General features: G+C 35.4%; 1 protein-coding gene across 4 annotated transcripts in view; it reads right to left on the bottom strand.

Annotated features, from left to right (window-relative positions):
• Positions 1-13,804, bottom strand: part of COG5 (component of oligomeric golgi complex 5) — a 367,675-nt gene that overhangs the window by 197,724 nt on the left and 156,147 nt on the right. The window lies entirely within an intron of this gene.

Below are 13,804 nucleotides of genomic sequence, written 5' to 3'. Positions count from 1 at the left end.
AGAGAGAGAGAGAGAGAGAGAGAGAGAGAGAGAGAGAGAGAGAGAGAAATATGCAGTAACAACCCCCAGCATCTGCCCCGCAACCACAGAAGAACAGAGGGATTATGATACTAAGATTTCCCCACTCATTTATGTGATGCATGCATACAATCACTATCAGTGCACACCTAGAGACTGGAGCTAAGAACAAAATGATGATGATGATTCTATTAAAAATAACGAACATTTTTGAAGATGCAACAGGTAGACTACGTTAAGCTACACACAAGGTGTCTATTATTTTAATGCATCTGTTATTTGTAATTTTCTAAACAACCTTGCTAGAAACATCATCATACCTAGTTGGAGATACTAAAACCCAAAGAATTTCAGTAATCTGAACAAATTCCCCTGACTAATAACCAGCAAAGCAGAATTTAAATCCTGGTCTTTCTGACCACAATCTTTTGAGTAGATGATTCCAGGCCAATCTGAAGAGCCTTAGAAAGAAGAGAGTTTATATTCAAAGTGACATTATTTCTCCAATATTCTTCCAATTTGATCACTGAATGGGTAAAGATAAAAATATCCTATCAGATAAAAGTATTCATAAAATTTGCCCAGGTTAGAACAATGAAAGTATTAAATAACTAGTTTAACTTTTAAAAATATGTAAATGTTTAAAAATATATATAATGCCAAGCTTTGAAATATGGCAGCACATAACACATAGCAATTAACATCATAACAATTAAACCTTAATAAATATGGAGTGCACAGCCAGAATTAACTTCCTAGTCACTTAATACAAATATCTGTTGAATCCCTTGATATACCACAATGATGTAGCAGGAAATAAAATTGCTCTATTTGAATGTAATATATTTATCATGTCCTTAAGAGAAAACTTTGAGACCAGACCATTTAGTGGAAAAGAAATGATATCAGTTATCTCTTGGTTTATGTAACATGAGAAAAAAATTAATCTACTAGATTAGATAAAAAGGAATTCAAGCATACCACTCATTTTACTAGGCTTTCAATATCCTAGTCAATAATACACATGTCTACCAGAATAAACGTTCTGGTATATTATAGATTATTACTTTATTCTAGTTTATTATAGTTGCCCTTCCATTCAGGAACCTCTGACTTAATGCTGACTAACATGTTTTCCTATTTTGCAATAGAAAAATATCTTTATTGATTCTAAAATCCTCACTGTCCTGTCTTTCTTTCTTTCTTTCTTTTTTTTTTTTTTTCTTTTTTTTTTTTTTTGAGATAGAGTCTTGCTCTGTGGCCAGGCTGGAGTGCAGGAGCATGATATCAGCTCACTGCAACATCCGCCTCCTGGGTTCAGGCAATTCCCCTGCCTCGGCCTCCTCAGCAGCTGAGACTACAGACGCACACCACCACACCGAGCTAATTTTTTTGTATTTTAATAGTGACGGGGGTTTCACCATGTTGGCCAAGATGGTCTTGATTTCCTGACCTCGTGATCCACCCACCTTGGCCTCCCAAAGTGTTGGGATTATAGGCATGAGCCACCAGGCCCAGCCCATTGTCCCTTCTTTTACTAGCCTCTCCTTTGTTTAAAAGAAAATAAAAAGAAGTGTAACGATTGCTAAATAATTCAGCTATGCATTTATGTTTCATAATAATGTTAGCACTAAAGTATTTATTTAGAAGAAACTATATGAGTGAGGAATGCACATATAAAACTGGGTTGGTGCTAGAAGTTGGAAGTAATGAGGAGAGTAATTCTTCATGCTCCATAATGGGGAGTCAAAGAAGTTAAAAGTTAAATAATGGAAATACAAGCAGGTTATTTACAGATATGGAGGCAAATACTAAAACAATCAGCTGAAAAAGAATGAAAAGTTTGCCTCTGAGAAGCAGTAAATGAGGCCAAGAAGAGGGGAGAGCATTGCCATTTTTAAATAATAAATCTTGTAGAACTATCTGACTATATTGCTCATGTATAACTTTCATAATAAAACTAAATTTTAAAAAGTAAATAGAAGTCAAGACAAATAATACCAAAATTAAAATAAGGTGGTCAGCCTACTAGAAAATACAATCACATCCTCTAAATCAATGATTCTGCTTCTGGGAATAAATAATAATCTTAAAAAAGAAGAAAAAGGTGAATATATTTGAGCAGGAAGGCATTTATTACAGTGTTAATTGCAACAGTAACATACATACATACAGATATACGTATGTATGGACAAATCTACATATGTATACACACACACACGTATGCATACATGTGTGTGTGTGTATATATATATAAAAAGAGCACCATTGTAAATTAGTAAAAACTAGTTTGGAAAACAATATGGGACTATCTAATAAGGTTTCACATGTATATCCCTTGGGACCAAAATATTCCATTCCTAGGCACATAATCCAGAGATGTTTTTATACATGTGTATCAGAAGACATGTACAAGAATGTTCCTAGTAGCACTGTTAAAAACAATGCTGAAAATCCATATAACCACAAACAAAAGAAAAAAAAATTTGTAATATATTCAAGTACTACTATAGAGGATTAAAAATAAACACATGACAGATGGGTACATATCGTATATGTATCAATAACAATGAATCTTAACACAATGTTAAGGAAGAAGATCAAGTTTTAGAAAACACACAGCAGAAGATAATTTATACTGAGAAATGTAAGACTAAATGATATATTATTTAGGATACAAACATTAACAATATTTAGAAAAATTAGCAGAGATAGCAGATACAATGTTATTCTAATACTATAATTCTTAAATTTAGTGGGGAGGATTATAGCTTATACATGTTTAAAATGTGTTTTTGCATTTTAATATTTTCCCTACTAAATAATAAGTGTGAGCCAATGGCACAGAGTATAGCATTTTTAGACAAGGACTTTACAACAGTTACTGTATTTCATATGTTCTCCCGCCAAAAAAGACTAACCATGTCAAATAGACATGGATAATAAAGTAAGACAAATCAAACTTCTAGAGTTAAAATGTATAATGTCTGGATGGGATTAACAGCAGATAGGACATTACTGGAAAAGCAGAATATATTACCTCAGGAAGAAGAGTTTACTGCAAAGATTATTAACTGCCAACAGGATAAAGGCTTTTAAGATAATACCATGTTCATTAAAGATAGTTCAGAAGTCAGAGAAATATTAAAAAGAGGGGAAATTATATAACCCCATAACACAGTGGCAACCACTAGCCAGTGAAGCACTGGAATTTGCAAGGATATATCTTAGGAATTTATGAATCTGCAAATTCTCAAGAAACAGAAAAACAGTATATACCCTCCTCCTGGATATTTATGTGAGAAAGAGCAGAGAAAGGAAACACCGATACACAGGGTCTGGGCAGCTGGCTACAGTCACCAACAAACGTGGCTCCCTCCTACACACCAACTTTATAAAGAGCACCATACAAATATATGTCTCAGAAAAAATTACAAGCAACCTTCAGATATTTCTAAAATACTTAAAACCTTGATTGAGCTTAAAAGTAAATGTCTACCAGATTCTTTTAAAATCTGTCCTTTTAAAATTCTACCCATGAGGTGTTTTGCTTTTTTTAAATTTTAGTTACATTTATTTGCAATGTCTTCTTTATTAACTTAACATTACATGCATTCACTTACCCTGAGAAAATCCTTATAAAAATATCCATTTTTGACAGCACCCAATATTGCATCAAATTAATTACAAAAATTTACTTAACATTCAGTTTAAGGAATATTTGTTATCATAAATGACTACTTTAAACATATTTATACATATTTTCAATATCCAGAATTATTTTCTTGGGAAGGAATCAAAGAATTATTGGATCAAAGTAACACTTAAGCTTCTTGATACAAATTATCAAACTACTTTTCAAAATGGCTATACTACTTTCTATGTTTTTTCCAATAATCTACGGGAATAATTTAACCACAGATAGCACTGGATAGCACCACCTTTTTGAATATTTTATATGCTTCTATAAGAAATATGTTCTTATTGATAGTCTGATTTTTTAAGTTATGAAGCTGAATACGGTTTACTATTTCCTCTTGAGAATATCTACGTAATTTTTCCTTTTTTTCTTAAATCACTTAGTATTAATTATATAATAATATTCACAATTTCCCTATCATATTTGCTATGAGTATTTTCCCAGTCTGTTAATTTTTAAGCTATTTATTTACATATTATTTGAGGCCATTCTCAGAACACAATCATAAAATTATATTATCTAAAAAGCTCAACACATAGGCATCATGCTACCTAACTTCAAACTTTGCTAAAAGGCTACAGTAATAAAAACAGCATGGTACTGGAACCAAAACAGAGATATAGACAATAGAACAGAACAGAGGCCTCAGAAATAATGCCACACATCTGCAACCATCTGATCTTTGACAAACCTGACAAAAACAAGCAAGGGGGAAAGGATTCCCTATTTAATAAATAGTGTTAGGAAAACTGGCTAGCCATAAGCAGAAAACTGAAACTGGATCCCTTCCTTATACTTTATACAAAAATTAACTCCAGATGGGTTAAAAATTTAAACATAAGACCTAACACCATAAAAACCCTAGAAGAAAACCTAGACAATACCATTCAGGACATAGGCACAGGCAAGGACTTTATGATTAAAACATTAAAAGCAATGGTAACAAAATTGACAAATGGGATCTAATTAAACTAAAGAGCTTCTGCACAGCAAAAGAAACTATCAATAGAGTGAACTGGCAATCAACAGAATGGAAAAAAATTCTGCAATCTACTCATCAGACAAAGGGCTAATAACCAGAATCTACAAATAATTTAATTTTTTTTTTTTTTTGAGACAGAGTCTTGCTCTGTTGCCAGGCACCAGGCTGGAGTGCAGTGGCACAATCTTGGCTCACTGCAATCTCTGCTTCCTGGGTTCAAGCAATTCTGCCTCAGCCTCCCGAGTAGCTGGGATTGATTACAGGCACACGCCACCACGCCCAGCCAATTTTTGTATTTTTTAGTAGAGATGGGAGTTTCACCATGTTGCCCAGGATGGTCTTGATCTCTTCACCTTGTGATCCCCTGCCTCGGCCTCCCAAAGTGCTGGGATTACAGGTGTGAGCCACTGCGCCCAGCCAACTTAAACAAATTTACAAGAAAAAAACCAAACAGCCCCATTAAAAAGTGGGCGAAGGATATGAACAGATACTTCTCAAAAGAAAACATTTATGCAGCCAACAAACACATGAAAAAAAGCTCATCATCACTGGTCACTAGAGAAATGCAAATAAAAACCACATTGAGATACCATCTTACGCCAGTTAGAATGGCAATCATTAAAAAATCAGGAGACAACAGATCTAGAGAGGATATGGAGAAATAGGAAGGCTTTTACACTGCTGATGGGAATGTAAATTAGTTCAAATACTGTGGAAGACAGTGTGGCGATTCCTCAAAAGATCTAGAACTACAAATACCATTTGACCCAGCAATCCCATTACTAGGTATATACCCAAAGGATTATAAATTATTCTATCATAAAAAAAACCATGAACACGTATGTTTATTTTGGCACTGTTCACAATAGCAAAGATTTGGAACCAACCCAAATGCCCATCAATGATAGACTGGATAAGAAAATGTGGCACATATACACCATGGAATACTATGCCGCCATAAAAAAAGATGAGTTCATGTTCTTTTTAGGGACACAGATGGACCTGGAAACCATCATTCTCAGCAAACTGACACAAGAACAGAAAACAAAACACCACATGTTCTCACCCATAAGTGGGTGTTGAACAGTGAGAACACATGGACACAGGAAGGGGAACATCACACACTGGGGCCTGTGGGGGGGGTGGCGGGTTAGGGGAGGGATAGCAGGGAGTTGGGGAATAAGGGAGGGATAGCATTAGGAGAAATACCTAATGTAGATGATGGGGTGATGGATGCAGCAAACCACCATGGCATGTGTATACCTATGTAACAAACCTGCACGTTCTGCACATGTACCCCAGAACTCAAAGTATAATAAAAATAAATAAGTAAATAAAGCTCCACACACTTGATTCTTCACCACATCCCTGCCTAAGAAATTCAGACTAAAGTCTGTCTTTTACAAAAGCAAATATCAAAATATAAAACTCCAGTTTATAGAGGGTTATCTAGAAGATTGATAAATAGTAATCTGCAGAACGAAGATGCCTTTTTTTGATCCATTCAATAAATATTGTACCTTTGAAATGAAAATAAATTGTATTGCAAAGATTAAGGCTTATCACAACAACCACATCTGAACTCCTTCTGAAGCATCAATCTCCTTGGCTACTATCATATCAGATATTGTACAAAAAACACAGCTACTAGAGAACACTGAGATAAATAACAAATTCAAGACAAAACAAAACAAATGACCATTAAATAATACCAAACAACATGAGTGTTATACAGTCATAATATTGACAGAACCAATTTATCCAACCAAAAATGAGATTTCGGCTTTCCACATACTGAATAATGTTCCAGAAGTCAAAGAGAGTAATGTTTCAGAAGTCACTTAAATCTAAGGTAGTCCAGTTTTTTTAAAAAACTGCTTTAAAGATACAGCCACACACAGACACAAAAACATACAGAGTCCTGGTTTCATTAAAGAAGCCATGAGAACACAGAAGTTAGAGAAAAAGTCATCCAAAACTCCAAGGACAATTACATATACATTTAAACATTTGATTTTCCTTTCATTATTCTAGATGCAAATAGTTTTTTATTTTTTTCTTATTTTTTGTTTTGTTTTGCTTGAGATGGAGTCTCACTCTGTCACCCCTGGCTGGAGTACAGCGGCACAATCTCAGCTCACTGCAACCTCCACCTCCGGGGTTCAAGTGATTCTCCTGCCTCAGTCTCCTGAGTAGATGGGATTACAGGTGCACACAAGCATGTCCGGCAAACTTTTTTACTTTTAGTAGAGACAGGGTTTCGCCATGTTGGCCAGGTTGGTTTTGAACTTCTGAACTCAGGTGATCTGCCTGCCTATATTGGAATACTTTAATATTTAACCAGACGTCTTAAATCTGATGATGAAACGTGTCTTTGAGGAAAAAAATTTTAAAACAATTTTTCATGTACAATTGCAGAGCACTGCTAATAAGGTGTAATATAATTGAAAACACAAAATAAAATTTTAAAGCAAAAATTTTTAAATCATATTTGTATGAAAGCGCAAATGGCTTATAGAGAACAGAGAACGTAACAACAAAATGTGTAAGATTTTAATAGGTGATAACCTAAATATAATTAGACAAATAGAAAATTATTATAACTAAAAGCTTCTCACAATATATGAAACCAGTAATTGAAAATATTTGATGAATACAATGTTTATTCCAACTAAACAAAGTAATTTCTTAACCTTTAAAAAATGAATGAATTACAAAAAAAATTCACCACTAATTATCTTTTTTCTAATAGTAAAAGTAAAATCAAAAGAAAAAGAATAGAGGAAGTATGTGTAACAAATGAAACAGATAAAGGCATTATCATCAAAAATACATAAAGAATTTATGGGGTTTTTTTTTTGTTGTTGTTTTTGAGACAGACTTCATTCTTGTTGCTCTGCCTCCCACGTTCAAGAGATTCTCCTGTCTCAGCCCGCCGAGAAGCTGGGATTACAGGTGCCCACCACCATGTCCAGCTAATTTTTGTATTTTCAGTAGAGACAGGGTTTTATTATGTTGGCCAGGCTGGCCTCAAACTCCTGACCTCAGGTGATCCTCCCGCCTCAGCCTCTGAGATTACAGGTGTGAGCCACTGTGCTCGGCCAAGAATTTACAGTTTTTAATGGGAACATAACCGAAGGCTATTGAATAATCAGTTCATATAAGAGGATAACCATAAGTCTATATTTGAAAACCTATTAAACCTTTCAAATAACCTTTGAAATTAATCTTTACATAAAATACTATTCACTGAAACATCTTTAAAATATGTAAAAATATATTTTAATTAAAAGTCATTTCTTACTAAAATTTTAGAGAATACAGGTACGTCTTTTCAGAGGCAAAGTATTATATGACAGAAAGAATGCAGAACTAGGAATGAGAACACCTATGCTTTAATTATGCTCAATTTTATGATCTGAAAAAAATCATTAAACTTATCTGAGACTCCAAAAGTGAAGATTTTAAAACCTGTGTTGCTAACCAAGTAGGGTGTATGGATCAAATGAGGTAAGATGCATGAAGTACACTTTGTAAACCATAAACCATATATAAGTTATTATTAGTTATTATTTTCATAATGGGGTATTCTTTGATGGGGATAGGGAGAAGAAGGATCCTGAAGAAAATGTAGAGATAATCATAAGGAGTTCAGTTATTATGGAAAACAAACACAGGTTAAAATTTTTATTTTTCTAACTAGTTCTTAGTTGATACCATCACATAAACTATGCCCAGAAAAGCCTCAGTCTTAAGTAAACTCCTTTAGCTGAATCTTTTTATTTCAAGTCCAAAGCACTTCTCAGGGCATGTTGATCTTTCTTGTTCTTCAAAGATTCATGGAAATTTAGAATCAAAAGTCTTACTTCTTTTTTGTGTCTCTCACAAAGAGGGGAAGGAAAATACCTTACTGTTAAAAATGAGAAGTAGTTTTCCTTTCCTAAGTCTCATTCTGAGTCTGTTTTGGTTAGCACACAAAATTGCTCAGGGCCAACAGAAAGAAAATATATTTTCTATCTGTTCCCCTAGGCACCATTTTTCCTTTTTTCCTGACTTTCTAACGGTGGTACTGTTGATATGACATTATAGTTTAAAAACATGAATTTAAACAAAACCTGGTCCCCCCATCGTCAACAGCAACATATTTCAGGTGCTTTATTTAATGCCTACCTTCCAATCAGTACCTAGCTAGAAATAACAGTCAGTATCTCTCCTTACATGCCCTAGGCAAAATCAGCAGGGATATAGAAACAATGACCACCACCATAAACTAAGGGTCTAACTGACATCTACAGAGCACTCCACCCAGCAAAAACAGAATACAAATTCTGTTCAACTACACGTGGAACATTGTCCAATATAGACCTTGTTCTGGGTCACAAAGCAAACTTTACAAATGTAAAAAGAACTGGAATAATACAAAGTATGTTATTTGGCCGGGCACAGTGGCTCATGCCTGTAACCCCAGCGCTTTGGGAGACCAAGGCAGGCAGGACCACTTGAGGTCATGAGTTCAAGACCAGCCTGGCCAACATGGTGAAACCCTGTCTCTAGGCCAGGCACAGTGGCTCATGCCTATAATCCCAGCACTTTAAGAGGCCGAGCTGGGTAAATCACCTGAAGTTGGGAGTTTGATACAAGCCTTACCAACACGGAGAAACCCCATCTCTACCAAAAATACAGAATTAGCTGAGCATGGTGCCACACGTCTGTAGTCCCAGTTACTTGGGAGACTGAGGCAGTAGAATCACTTGAACCTAGGAGGCGGAAGTTGCAGTGAGCTGAGACTGCACCATTGCACTGCAGCCTGGGCAACAAGAGCAAAACTCCATCTCAGAAAGAGAAAAAAGAATCTCCATCTCTACAAAAATGCAAAAATTAACTGAGAGTGTTGGCGGGTGCCTGTAATCGCAGCTACTCGAGAGACTGAAGCAGGAGAATCTCTTGAATCCATGAGGGGTGGAGGTTGCAGTGAGCTGAGATCTTGCAATTGCACTCCAGCTTGGGCAACAGAGCAAAACTCCATCTCAAAAAAAATAAAAGGTATGTTCTTTGATCACAATGGAATCAAATTAGAAAATTTTCTACACCTTGAAAACTACTACATTTTTAAATAATCAAGGGATCACAAAGAACTCTGAGAAACTTCTCTTTAATTTTAAATTGAGTGAAAATGAAAATACAAAATCAAAATCTGTGAGATGCAACCAAAACAGCAGTTAAGAAGGAATTTGATAACATTAAATGTGTTTTTAGAAGAAAACATTTGTTATTAGAAAAAGGTCTCAAATCAATAACACAAACTGTTGCCTCAAGAAACTAAAAAAAAAAAAAAAAAGGTAAAATAAACCCAAAATAAGAAAATAAAGAAAAAAATCAATGAAATTGAAAACAGTGAAAACTCAATCAAACCAAAAGTTGACTCTTTGAAACCATCAATAAAATTTGTAATCTCCTACTAATACCAACAAAGAGGAAAAAGAGGAAAACAAATTATCAATATCAGGAATTAAAAAGATGATTATAACTATGGACCTCACAGGCATATCATAGTGGAATACTATGAATAGCTGAACAACTTAGCAAAATGACCAGAGTTCATATGAGATATGAGATTATCTGAGTTGATCTATAACTATTAAGGAAACTGAATTTGTAGTTAAAAACATTTTGAATAAGAAATGAAAAGGCCCAGATATTTTCATTATCAACAAAAAAAGAAATCAATTCTACACAATGAGAAATGAGACAGGGAACACTTCCCAAAACTAGGGAAAAAAAATAATGCTACAGAACATTATCCCTCAAGAGAAAGACACGAAAATCTTCAAAACACTAGCAAATGTGATTACCTTCATCCAAAAATCAAAGATATATTACCCCCCAAAAAAAGCAAAAACAAAAACAAACCCTACAAAATAATTTCCTTTGTCAGATGGGTAGATTGCAAAATTTTTTCCCATTCTGTTGGTTGCCGGTTCACTCTGATTGTTTCTTTTGCTGTACAGACTCAGGATTTAATTAGATCCCGTTTGTCTATTATGGCTTTTGTTGCCAGTACTTTTGGTGTTTTAGTCATGAAGTCCTTGCCTATGCCTATGTCCTGAATGGTATTGCCTAGGTTTTCTTCTAGGGTTTTTACAGTGTTAGGTCTTATGTTTAAACTTTTAATCCACCTGCAGTTAATTTTAACGTAAGGGGTCAGAGGAAGGGGTCCAGTTTCTGCTTTCTGTACATGGCTAGCCAGTTTTCCCAGCACCATTTATTAAACAGGGAATCCTTTCCCATTGCTTGTTTTTGTCATGTTTGTCAAAGATCAGATGGTTGTAGATATGTGGTGTTGCCTCCAAGGCCTCTGTTCTGTTCCATTGGTCTATATCTCTGTTTTGGTACCAGTACCATGCTGTTTTGATTACTGTAGCCTTGTAGTATAGTTTGAAGTCAGATAGTGTGATGCCTACAGCTTTGTTCTTTTTGCTTATGATTGTCTTGGCTATGTGGGCTCTCTTTTGGTTCCACATGAAGTTTCAGGCACTAATATCCGGAATCTACAAAGAACTAAAACAGATTTACAAGAAAAATACAAACCCATTCAAAAGTGGGCAAAGGATATGAACAGACACTTTACAAAAGAAGACACATGAGGCCAACAAACATATGACAAAATGCTCATCATTACTGGTCATTAGAGAAATGAAAATCAAAACCACACTGAGATATCATCTCACACCAGTTAGAATGATAATCACCAAAAAATCTGGAGACAACAGGTGCTGGAGAGGATGTGGAGAAATAGGAACTCTTTTACACTGTTGATGGAAGTGTAAATTAGTTCAACCATTGTGGAAAACAGTGTGGCAATTCCTCAAGGATCTAGAAATAGAAATTCCATTTGACACAGCAATCTCATTACTTGATATATACCCAAAGGATTATAAATCGTTCTATTATAAAGACACATGCACACGTATGTTCACTGTAGCACTGTTTACAATAGCAAAGACCTGGAACCAACTGAAATGCCCATCAATGACAGACTGGACAAGGAAAATGTGGCACATATATACCATGGAATACTATGCAGCCATAAAAAATGGTGAGTTTGTGTCCTTTGTAGGGACATGGATGAGTCTGGAAACCATCAGCAAACTGACACAAGAACAAGAACAGAAAATCAAGCACTACATGTTCTCAGTCATAGGTGGGTGTTGAACAATGAGAACACATGGACACGGTGGGGGAGCATCACACACTGGGGTCTGTTGGTGGAGTGGTTAGGGAAGGGACAGTGGAAGGTGAGGAGGCTGGGGAGGGATAACATGGGAAGAAATGCCAGATATAGGTGACGGGGGGATGGAGGCAGCAAACCACCTTGCCATGTATGTACCTATGCAACAATCTTGCATGATCTGTACATGTACCCCAGAACCTAAAGTACAATTAAAAAAGAAATTTCTTTCAAAAGCAGAGATGCAACAATATCAAGAAAATATTAGCAAAGAATCTTGCAATTAAAAGAATAATATGCCACGACCATGAAGAATTTCTCCTTGGAACGCAAGGAAGATACATACTGATAATTTAGAGATGTTTACTATGAACCATGTAACAACAAACAAAAACAAGCATTTATAGCTAATAAGTCAACAAATGAGGTAAAAATATAAAAATAATGAAAAACGCAGAAAAACAACGAACAGATGACACAGCCAAAAAATTTCTAGAAAATGCAATGTAGAATGTAGGTTAGTGAGACCAAGCATGGTGGCTCACGCCTGTAATCCTGGCACTTCTGGAGGCTGAGGCTGGTGGACTGCCTAAGCTCAGGAATTTGAGACCAGCCTGGCCAACACCATGAAACCCCATCTCTACTAAAATACAAAAAATTAGCTAGGCATGGTGGCACGTGCCTGTAATATCAGCTACTCGGAGGCTGAGGTGCGAGAATTACTTGAACCTGGGAGGCAGAGGTTGCAGTGAGCTGAGATTGTGATACTGCACTCCAGCCTGGCAAAAGAGTGAGATTCTGTCTCCAGATAAAACATAAATTAAAAATGTAGGTTGGTGATTCCCTGGGGACTGGAGGGGTTTTCAGAGAAGGGTGGAAGGGAAGTCTCACATGGAAACTTTTGGGAGTGATAAATATGCTTATTATCTTGATTATGTTGAGGCTTTCTCAGGCCCACAAACATGTAAAAATATATCAAGTTACATACTTTAAACAAATGCAGGTTATTGACACAAATTGTACCTCATTAAAACTGTTTTTTTTTTTTTTTTTTTTTTTTTTTAAAAAAAAAAAAAAAACTGCAAAAGAAATGCATGGAACAGGGCTACGGGGTTTATTCAACCCCTAAAAAAGGCATTTTTTCTCTTCACTATACTTATGATAGACATCAGGAAGGATCTTCCTGACTTTGATTTTCTATTTCAAACAGCCATTAAATGCCTATATACTATGTACTATGTAAAGATGGAAACAGGCAGACTAGGATTTTTTAACAGGCTAGAAAACAAGAATTATAAACCAGGCTGTCCCCTATTCCAAAATCCTGAATAATACCCTTATATACATTAAAATGTTTTGTTTCCAAAGAGCTAAAAATGGACACTGACTTTGCAATATATTAATAGGTGTTATGATAACTTAAGGGAATCCCAGGGTAAACAAAAACAAAGCAGGTACTTTACCACGGTACTCCTCAAAACCATTATTGTGCACAATGAACCTCCAACAGAGGCATATAATATATACTATTTCCCATATCTATTTGGCCACAGGATACCATCCATCTCCCCACTTTTTTACCTTCAGATTTCTCAAAAGATCCAGTAAGACTAAAATCCATGAAACACACTTAGAAAAACACAATGACTACACATCATACTGGTTTAGATGCAATACTAAATGAAAGAAAACCCATAGAAATCCAGATAGAAGCCCTTTGCTTCCTCCTTCAAAAATAAGGTCTGTAAGGGATCTTATTAATATAGTATAAAGCACTTACAAGCAATGATATAACGGCAAGACTCCATCTCAAAAAAAAATAAAAATGAAGATAGGCATCTGTTTATATCCTACTCTCCTATGAAGAGTTCCCATC

The sequence above is a fragment of the Sapajus apella genome, unplaced genomic scaffold, assembly GCF_009761245.1.
Source record: "Sapajus apella isolate SASKATOON/1434 unplaced genomic scaffold, GSC_monkey_1.0 scaffold7, whole genome shotgun sequence".
Classification (NCBI taxonomy): domain Eukaryota; kingdom Metazoa; phylum Chordata; class Mammalia; order Primates; family Cebidae; genus Sapajus; species Sapajus apella.
The sequence above is the reverse complement of the archived record's forward strand: the minus strand, read 5'-3'. Positions and strand labels throughout refer to the sequence as shown.